The sequence below is a fragment of the Cotesia glomerata genome, linkage group LG4 (genome assembly GCF_020080835.1).
Source record: "Cotesia glomerata isolate CgM1 linkage group LG4, MPM_Cglom_v2.3, whole genome shotgun sequence".
NCBI lineage: Eukaryota > Metazoa > Arthropoda > Insecta > Hymenoptera > Braconidae > Cotesia > Cotesia glomerata.
The window spans coordinates 4,254,573-4,265,514 of NC_058161.1; the positions used below are offsets into that span (position 1 = coordinate 4,254,573).

At 24.2% G+C, this 10,942-nt stretch overlaps 1 protein-coding gene across 1 annotated transcript in view; it reads left to right on the plus strand.

Annotated features, from left to right (window-relative positions):
• Nucleotides 1-8,901: 8,901 nt before the first annotated feature.
• The window catches only part of LOC123263475 (protein tyrosine phosphatase type IVA 1), a 39,281-nt gene continuing 37,240 nt past the window's right edge, over nucleotides 8,902-10,942 (plus strand). The window contains exon 1 of the mRNA XM_044726261.1: nucleotides 8,902-9,050. The gene's annotated coding sequence lies outside the window, so the exon portion shown is untranslated. The remainder of the gene's footprint in view (nucleotides 9,051-10,942) is intronic.

Consider the following 10,942-nt stretch of genomic DNA (forward strand, 5'->3'; position numbering starts at 1 on the left):
TTTATATTTTACTATTTCAGTTTCCGTATGTAAAAAAATTAACAACTTGGATAATTTCAAGAGAACACATTTGACGCGCTATCACAAAAATGACTATAACTCGAAAAATATTTGAAATTTTCATATAAAACTCGATACATATTTTTGAATATTTAACTTTGATTTAATAAAAAAAGAAAATTTTTTTTTTTTTGAAATTTCACAGTGGCTTAAGAAATCTTAAAATCCATAAAAATTTTTTTTTAATTTTTTGTTCAAATACTAAAAAAATTTTTTTACTCAGCGATAAGACCTCTTTAATCACTCCGTAATATGCAATTACAACTTATAATTTTTTAATAAATTTATTTCCCGATTATCAGCTTGTCTCGGACGTGTAGCGTGAAGTTTTGTGTTTAGCTTTTATAACTTGTATCTCTGCAATTATTATTATAAAAAAAAAAAAAAAAAAAAAAGTTGATGTAAGAAAAGCACTACACTATTTTTGTTAAAATTGTCGGGCTAATATTAATACTAATGACTAATAATTAAATTAATAATAAATTGAGAGAGATCCTGGAACGATGCACAAATATCTTCCTCGTCTGATTCAAGCTTCAATAACTAGGCTAATGAATTCGAGTTTTGAGGCGAGATTAAAGTTATTTAAATATTTAACTGTAAATATATAAATTCCTGCCTTAAAAAACATAAGACTAGACATTAATTAAATGTAACTATAATTGTTAGGCTAAAGGTATATATGATATGGGAATTTATAATAAAATAAATAATATATAAATATATATATTATTTCAATGCAGAGATGGTTTATCGTATATCCATTAAATTAAATTAAATTAAATGTTCTCAACAATTAGTCAATATTTAGTGATAGTAAATGGAATTACAAAAAAAAATATTTAAAATATCGACTAAATATTTAACTGGGATTGTTTGTGTAATATAATATCCAAAATTTATTTGTCTTAGTAAATATAATCGTACTTCCAAGTCTAAGATCTGTATTTTGCGTTAAATAGTTGAAGAATAATTAGTTCAAGAGGCGGGCATGTACCTGAAAGCCTCTCGATTTAATCGAACAAAAAAAAAATTTATAATTAACTCAGGAATGCTATTCATTGTGAATTGCTCGAACAATGCAAGGCAATGTTCTTAGATTTAACACTAAAGAAATATAATGATTATTTGGATTTAATAATCAACTCTTTATAGACTAATTATTTACTATGGAAGTATTTTTTGGACTATTATTGACAAGTTTTATGATCAAAATTTTTTAATACATTATTTAGAATTAAATTATTAATTAAGATTTTTTTGAATATCAATTTTTTAAAATTATTATTTTTAATAACTTTTGGAAATTTATTTAAAAATTTGGTAATTATTTACAAATTAGGTCCACTATTTTAATTTTCATTTTTTTGAATAAAATTTTTTTTTGAAAATTTTGATATTTTTTTTTTTTAACAATACATAAAAAAATGAACAATTAAAAAAAAAAGTTGATTATCACAATTTTAACAAATTTTAAAAAAAATTTATAAATTAAAAAAAAAAAATTGTGACATTCAATTTTTGTTTTTAAATTGTTCGTTTTTTATGTACTTTTAAAAAAAAAAAAAAAAAAAAAAATATAAAAAACATCAAAAAAAGATAAAATAGAAATTTTATCCAAAATTTTATTTTGCAATTATATTATACGCACTTAAATGGCTAAAAAAAAAAAATTTTTCATGAAGAAACCTTTCTAATGATTAATATGAAAATTGAATTTTAATAATAAATTATTTTTTTTTAAACAATGTTTTTTCGATCAGCTGTAAAAAATTTTGGTAATTATTTACAAGTGAGGTCAACCATTTTAATTTTCATTTTTTTGAACGAAATTTCTATTTGATTTAATTGATATATTTTTTTTTGAAAAATACATAGAAAAATAAACAATTAAAAAAAAAAAAGTTGATTATCTATATTTTAAGAAATTTTCAAAAAAATTTTTTAATTTTTTAGAAAATTGTAATATTCAATTTTTTTTTAATTGATCGTTTTTTTTATGTACTTTTCAAAAAAAAAAAAAAATATATCAAAACAAGATAAAATAGACATTATATCCAAAAATATGAAAGCTAAGATTTTTTCCATTTTTTGAAGGCTAAAAAGCTATCGAAATCTTTATTTTTTTCTTTCACGATATTTTTTATCATAAATGCGCCGTAAAAACAAGAAAAAAAATAATTAAAAAATGTTAATTTTTACCGAGATACGGCCAAAAAACTTTGTAAAGGTTTTGGACTTAAATAATTAAAGGATTTGTAAATAATTATCAAAAATTATCTTTTTATAAAATTTAACATTTCTTCACATGAGAAGTATAAAATTTTAAAAAAGTGCTTAAAGGGTTGATTATAGATTCTCCTTAAAGTAACTATGAATTAATAAAATAAAATAATAATAATAAATATTATATAAAAAATACGATCTTCTGCATATTAATACAATCGGTAACTTTATAATGTAAAAAAACCTCACTGTCAATACTATTTGGGTAGTCGAGCACGAACTAGTGCGATGATAGAGCAATTATATGCCTTGTAAAAGATTTTCGGGTGCGTACTGTTACGGAAATTGTTTGTGATAAGTTTGATGTCAATTAAAGCAATTGTCTTTGAAAGAAATTTGAAATAATGATTGTATATTTTGTAAAATATTTTTAATTATTAGACTTAGTCGGATTTGATCGAAAAATTTTATATGATTTTCTTCAAAAAAATAAATAATTTTTTTGATTTTAATAAAATTGTGCGTCATGTAAAAATTGAAAAATTTGAAAAACAAGATGACACTGGATATCATCCCAGATTATACTCAGTGATAACTGTGGTGAAAAAAAATTTCAGGTTGTAGCTAAAAAAATCCAGATTATGCTGCGTGATAATTGGATCATACTCATTGTAATCTGGATTATACTCATTATAATCTGGATTATACTCATTGTAATCTGGATTATACTAGCTACTGTCTAAAATTTTTTTTTAATCAGTATAATCTAGGATGATATCCAGTGTCATCTTGTTCTTTCCGTGTAGATTAAACGAATTTAAAAATAAAAAATTGAAAAGATGATTGATTTAATTGAAAGAAAAGTTAAAATATAGAAACCGAAAAAAGTGCTGTGAAAATGGTAATTGAATGTTAGAAATATTATAATCAAACCGACTAAAAAAAACGGCTCAATATTCATGGTGTTGCGTTTTAAAAAATATATAAAAATATCTATTGAAAAAAAAAAAAAAAGAAAATAAATGTATATAAATGATAAATATATATATATAAATTATAACAAAAAAAAACTACCAGTTTTTTTACGATGCGTGAAATTATAAAATTGAAACTGCCGGCGCTAAAAAATCATGAGCCAATAATAATTTAAAAATTAACTAAAAATAATTTCATAAAAAATAATTATATGTATGTCATTATTATTATTATTATTATTATTAACAAAGTTACTTAAATACTCATTAAGAGGAAAAAATTTTTACCATTTTTACGCAGAAGTTTTATTATTACCGTGCGATTGTACTATTTATTATTATTATCATTATAATTGTATCTATTATTACAGTAGTTAATTTTTATTTAAACAATAAATTAGTTTTTTTTCAAACTATTAACTGTCAACATTCCAGTGTCAGCAGTAAGTGAGAAAAAAAAGAGTAAATAATAAATTGATTAATGAATTAAGAAATTATAAATTTTAAATAAAAATAATTACAATTAATTATTAAGAAATGTTATGTACATAGATATTATTACTATTACTATATATTATAGTACATTGTAATGTAATACTGCTTATAGATATATATCTATATATAATATAACATAAATTACAATATATATATATATATATGATATATGATGTAATGTATTTTTTGTAGGGACCATAATTATTAAGCTGAATAATTTAACGATACAATAATTATTAATGCGTATTTAATAATTAATAGTTGAATGGACATAATTGATTGATTAAGGGGGATAGCCACTGCGAGGATCGAAAAAATAGGGAATTTTTTTGACTGGGATAATAAAGAAATTTAGGGATCGGGTTTTTTTTGTTTTATAAAGTATACATTGAAGATTATTCTCCTAAATTTTTATTAAAAATATCATGTTACAAAGTTATAAGAATTTTTGTGGAGCAGCAAAAAAATTTCCTCCACCACGGTGGGATCTCTAACTCAAAAACGGATTATCTAAAACAAAAAAACCAAACTGCGTTGTAATCTGCATGCATGTGGTTATCGTTCCACGTAGAAGATTTTGAAAATTTGGATTTTAAAAAAAATGGCGACATATTAAAAATTTTTTCGTTTTTTTTCTCATTTTTTTGGATTCAAACAGCCCTAAAAAATCTTAAAAATCAAAATTTTCAAAATCCCCTACGTGCAACTATAGCTACTGAATAGATGAATATGGAAAAAAAAGTTGCAAATCGGTTCATATTTATGCAAATTACAGATCCCACCAGTTCAAAAAAAGTAGTTTCGAGATAAACGCGTTTTCGTCGGAGCGCCGCGCGTGCAATGGTCATTTGACGCGTTGTCACAAAAATTACTATAACTCAAAAAATATTCAGAATTTTCATATAAAACTCTAGATACATATTTTTGAATGTATAAACTTTGATTTAATAGAAAAAAATTTTTTTTTATGTCAATTTTTAAATAAAAAAAAATTAACATTTGAAATAAAATTTAAAGCTTCAATATTCAATTAAAAAATTCATTTTCAATCAAAAGAAAATACAATAAAAATTTAATAATTTTTTAGGAAACTTGAGACAATTCAATCATAATTTTATTTGCAATTAATTTTTTAATTATAAAACGTTGAACCTAAAAATTGAACAAATATTTTTGGCGACCTTTGTACTACATAAGAATAGTATTTTAAATGTCAATTGTAATGAATCAAAGTACGATTTATTATTAGAATTTTACAATATTGATTTTCAATAATTGTGATTCATCTTTTACTATTTCAGATTCCGTATGTAAAAAAATTAACAACTTGGATAATTTCAAGAGAACACATTTAACGCGCTGCCACAAAAATGACTATAAACTTTAAAAATATTCGGAATTTTTATATATAAAACTCTAGATACATATTTTTAATGGCTATCCCTCTTAATTTAATAGATAACGAGTTGTGAAAAAAAATGACAATGAATCGAGGGTTTGATAGGAGATAGGTACAAAAAAAACAATTATTTTTATTTTTAGATTAATCTTTAGGCCAAAAATAAATAATTATTTAGCAATCGAGAATTAAAGGCCTGGAGAATTTAAAATTAAAAATTATTTTGTTTATTTGTAATTATACGGAGAGATTTTATTGAAATTGATCGTGGACCTGAATGTGAATTACGAGTTTCATTTGTAGAAACTTATTTATGTGTGATAATGAAAATTAATTAAAAGTATGCCTTAAATGGATAAAATAAAATTGAGCTAATATTAACAATTATTGATATGATGATTAATGGAAATTTATATTAATGTTTACAGAAGACAAAGTGTAAATTAATTATTAATGATTAATGACATTGCATGTACGGATTATTGTCGTTCCATAGATTTTTTTTTATTGCAAGCGCTATTAGTTAAGTTTATTAAATTAAATTAATAGTTCCCATGTATGGTGCGGTTATTTTTGTTAAGATTTGCTTATCTAGGTAAAAAATTTATTATTATAATTAGTAATTATTTTATTTACTAAGTAATTACACTAGTGATTTTGTTTTAGGTAAATTTTAATTTTTTATAAACTTTTTAAAATTTTAATCTTGGATTTTTAAATACGCATTGAGTTTTCGATGTTTTGTAGAGTGAATATATTTGAAGTAATGAATTTTCGGCTAGCATAATTACTTATTTTAAATTATATTAATTAAGCTACATATTATTAATACTGAAACAAGCAACTAGCTTTTTCAAGTTCGCCTTATTATTTTTATCTAAAACAATAAATTATATAAAATTCGTATAAAAAACAAATAAAAGTTTCAATGGCATAATTAATTATTTTTTTGGTATTTAATTATTCTTCCTGTTGTAATAATCATTGAATATTTAAATTAAACCATTCAATTTAATTAAAAAAAAAACACTTCAAAATTTTATTTAATAGATAAAAAAGTTATAAAAAATTGTGTTTATAGTTTTTTTTTTTAATTTTTATATGTAAATTTTTGTCATATTTTATTTGTAAAAATTTTTTTTTATTCAAATATTTCTTAATAATTTTATTATGTAAAAAAATCTTTAATTTTTTCAATTTCAATTCACTAATAATTATTAATAAGCATTCATGAATAATATCTAATCAACACAAACACAAAAAAAATACAAATATTTAATTAAAAAATACTTGATAATTTTTTAGAAATTGTTTTAACAAATAAATTATAAAGAAAAATTTATTTAGAAAAAAAAATTCCACGTATAGAAGTTGAAAAAATCTACAAGTGCAATTTTTTGTTTGGGTCACATCTGATACTGAAATTAAGAAACATCATATGATTTTTTGAAATTCTTTCAAAAATAAATTATAGCTAGAAAAATTCATAAAAGAAATTTCATATTTAAAATCTCTAAAAAATTATGAAAATTAATTTAGCAGATATTTATTAAAGTTTAATCATTTTTTTAACAAAAGTTTTGGCCAGAAAAAATGAAAAAAAAAATTGACATGTAGAAATAGTAAAAAATTAAAAATGCATATTTTGTAAATTATTTTTCTGACAAAATTTGTTTGTTAAAAAAAATTATGACATTAAATTTAGCTGTCACTTTACAATTTTTTAAATTTTCTTTAATAAATAAATTCTGGCAAAAAAAAATTATTAAAAAAATGGACTTGTAGAAATTTCAATACATTAAAAATGCAATTTTTTAAAATAATTTTCTGATTGTGGTCAATTTTCATTTAAGGCGTAACCAAATGGTTACTTCCCGGACAATTATGGGTTTTTCGCTTTTTTTAATTCCATGGAAAATTTGTCTTTGTTATATCTCTTATGGCTCCTAAGGTGGGTACTGAGAGCCGTATGGGAGTAAACAAAAATTTTTTTTCGGAAATCGACATAGTTTTGCTTGAAACATGCAAATATTCAGAAAAAAAAATTCCAATTTGTGTCTAGTCTCTATACACAAGTATTTGACCGAAAAAAAAATCATTTTTTGATATATTTTTGTTAAAATAAAAAAAAAAAATTTTTTCCGAAAATGCTCTTTTGAGTTTTCAAAAAATAAACAAAATCTTCATATTTTTATATTTTTAGAGAGTGTTTGCACGCTTATATGTGAAAATTTAAATTTTTCGGATAAAAAAAAAAATTATTATTACCACGAGAGGTTATAAAAATAAAAAAATGCTCTTGTAGATTTTGATCAAATCTACAAGAGCATTTTTTATTTTTTTTTGTTTTAACCATTTTTTTAGTCGTGAAAGCTTAAAATCGATTCTAGCCATTTCGGGAGTAATATGAAAAAATGCTCTTGAAAATAAAGGAAAAAACTTTAAAATAGTTGAATTTCATCGATTTTGATGAATATATATTTCTAATATTTCCAAACAAAAATTTAATTTAAAAATTGCAGCTCAAATAACGAATTTAATAAATTTTCGAAAAAATGCTCTTACAGACAATTCAAATACATGCCATTATCACTTTGAAAAATTGTGCTAATCGATATTTTCATAAAGATATCGATTGTTAAAGTTTTCAATTGTCGGATGTCGGCTGAATTCACACTCATGAAAATAACGAGTTTTTTTGCCCTCCGGTGGAAAGTGGCAACTTTCGTCCCGCTGCGCTAAACTGTTGCCGCTTTCCGCCTTCGTCGGACAAAATAGTAGACCTCCTCGGGAAGTAATAAGAAAGCCTCAGATCACATGTTTGTTGACCTCGGCCTTCGCCTCGGCCAACAATTACATGTGATCTGGAGACATTTCTTATTTTACTTCCCTAGGTGTGTAATATACTATTTTGAGAAATTCGGATGATTGAGAACTTTTTGAGAGCTTTCCAAAAATTATTTTTGGTCATAAAAAATTTTTGAAAAATTTTTCAAAATTTAAAAATTTTCTACATATAGATTTTTTCGCGCCAAATAATTTCATATGCGTCCATTTGCCGTAACTCAATTCTTACTCGAGATATCCGTAACTAAAAGTCATTTTTGTCGGCTATGTGCTAACTACGGAAGCCTGGATGGCTTTGGAAATTTAAATTTATTTTGATTAATTAATTGCTATTGCTGTAAAATCGCTCCACAAGTGCACGAGTCCACTCGTGCACTTGTGAACTTGTGGAGGCGATGCGACAGTATTTGAAGAGCGATTTTACAGCAATAGCAATTAATAAATTAAAATAAATTTAAGTTTCCAATATTAATATCTACACTGTTGTAGCGTAACGTAAACAATAACAAAATAAGACGTTATTTTTTAATTTGCGCATGTCAAAATGGCGACACCTTCGAAAAGCTCGTTTCTAATACTGTCGCGTCGCCTCGACAAGTGCACAAGTGCACTAGTGGACTCGTGCACTAGTTAACTTGTGGGCGAAAGGAGCGCCACTTTTTCGTAAGTTGACGGTGAGCCATCCAGGCTTCCGTAGCTAACTTCAGGGTCATCTGATTTCTCTTATTTAAAATTCTCTAACAGTCTAACACTACCGCGCCATCTGTGATCCTTCCCACCACTCAATTTTCAACCCTCCACTCGTACAGTGGCGCCTCCTCGCTCTATATTATCAATTACTAGATCAAGCGCTTAACTTCAGGCCACAAAACCCCTCCAAACCCTGCGCCATTTCCATGTCCATGTCCATGATCAGATCAGTTGTTCACGGGCTCTTTTGTCGTGCGGACGTGCGTGTGTGTTGTAAGTGTCAGTACTATTCCGGAGTGTCGTTTTTAAAAACGAACCCCCCAACGTGTTCGCCGTATTCAATGTGTATGGCGATTCAGGTGAGTCCATATAATACTATTGTTTCACAAATCACTCCAAAACTGACCCCAAGATGATTCTTACTCCAAGATCCGCTATAAGCATAACACAAAAGTACACTGAAATAAAGTAAAACAATATTAAGTAGTATTCAACTTAAACTCAAGCAACATTTGGCGTATCCGACGATTCGTGACTTGCGCGGACAATCAACTCTCTTAGTATACCTAAAAAAGCTTTTGATGCTCAGCAACAATTAATCATAGCCGCTGGGCTATGATATCTCCAGCTAACATAATTCTGCTCCAAGTTTATTTATTATTAAAAAAAATTAAATAATCTCCTAAGTATATTTATAACTCTATATATTTATTATTTTTTTTTATAATTATTATTATTGTTATTATTATTACCAGGAAGAACAAAGAAAATATATAATTCATCATTAATTTATGATCGTTACGTTTCACCGTTCTACTTCGAGACTAACATCCGGTGAACAGTCGACACACGATGCTGAGGCTCCAAGACTTTCACGCCCGTATCCAACCCACTATATCTCAAATTCACTATATATATATATATATATATATATATATATATATATATATATATATATATATATATATTCTTCTTCCATTATACATCAACTGCTCTATTTCTTCTTGCTAATTTCAATTAATGCTAATTAATATTAGCCCACGTGTTCTGATAAATATATGATTTTTATCCAAACACGTGAGTTTTAAATTACACATATCGATGGTTTTCTGACGCAACCTTGTATCTCAAAAATGACAATTTTAGAGATGAGGTGAAAAATAGCTTATAAAAAATTAATATTCATCTAGAAACAATATTTATCAATTGTATTTTTTAAAAATACTATCGTATTTATTATTAATCTGGTTAATATTTTTTTTCAGTAACGTGTTTAATTAATTATTAATTTTTCAGTTGAACCCTTTCATCTTCAAAAATCGAGATACATGGTTGCGTTAGAAAACCCTTGATATGAATCTTATATCAACGAAATTTTGAATAGAAAAATTTTTCTATTTAAGAAGCCAGTTGATGCAAAATATTACATTTAGGAATGACATTAAAGTTAGCAGTCACTTAACCATTTTTTTTAACAAAATTTTTTTCCAAAGAATTGCATTTTTTATTTTTTTTAATTTCTACAGGTCAATTTTTTTTCTACTTTTTTTGCCGTAATTTATTTGTTTAAAAAAATTATAAAATATCTGCTAAATTAATTTTTATCATTTAGGACCAAAATATCGCGATTCAAGTTGAATCTTGACTATGATTTTATTATAGTTTAGTTAAATTTATTTATGTTAAAAATAACTAAGGCTTTTAAATTATCCTGGAGAAATGGAGAATTGTGCGGTAGATTGAAAGAAGAAATGTGAAGCTATTATAAAATTTCACCATGACATTCAATTCATTACATATATTTTTTTAAAAAATAATTCTTTTTAATAATATGAAGGGTATAAATTATTATTTTAAATTTATCATTCAATTTAAAGCTTCGAGAATTTTCTACTTTTTCTTTCCGTTCATTTAACATTTCACTTTAGTATGCAATATATTTATAAAGATAAAAAATTAATTAATTTTTCTTTATAAAAATTATTTCTTCAGTATTTACATATTTTTTTATAATTATTCAATTTAAACTTATTTTTTATTATGAATAATTTTATAAAAAAAATGAAATTACTAAAACTCATAAAATTTTAATTTAAAAATCTTTCTAAATGATTTTTTTCTACAACTAAAATTTTATGACACTGGAATAAACAGTTTTAACGATTATTTCTGACAAAAAATTCTAATTTCTCAATAAATTATCCATTTTCTTCTTTTAAAAATTCTAGCTCTAAAAATGAATACTATTTAT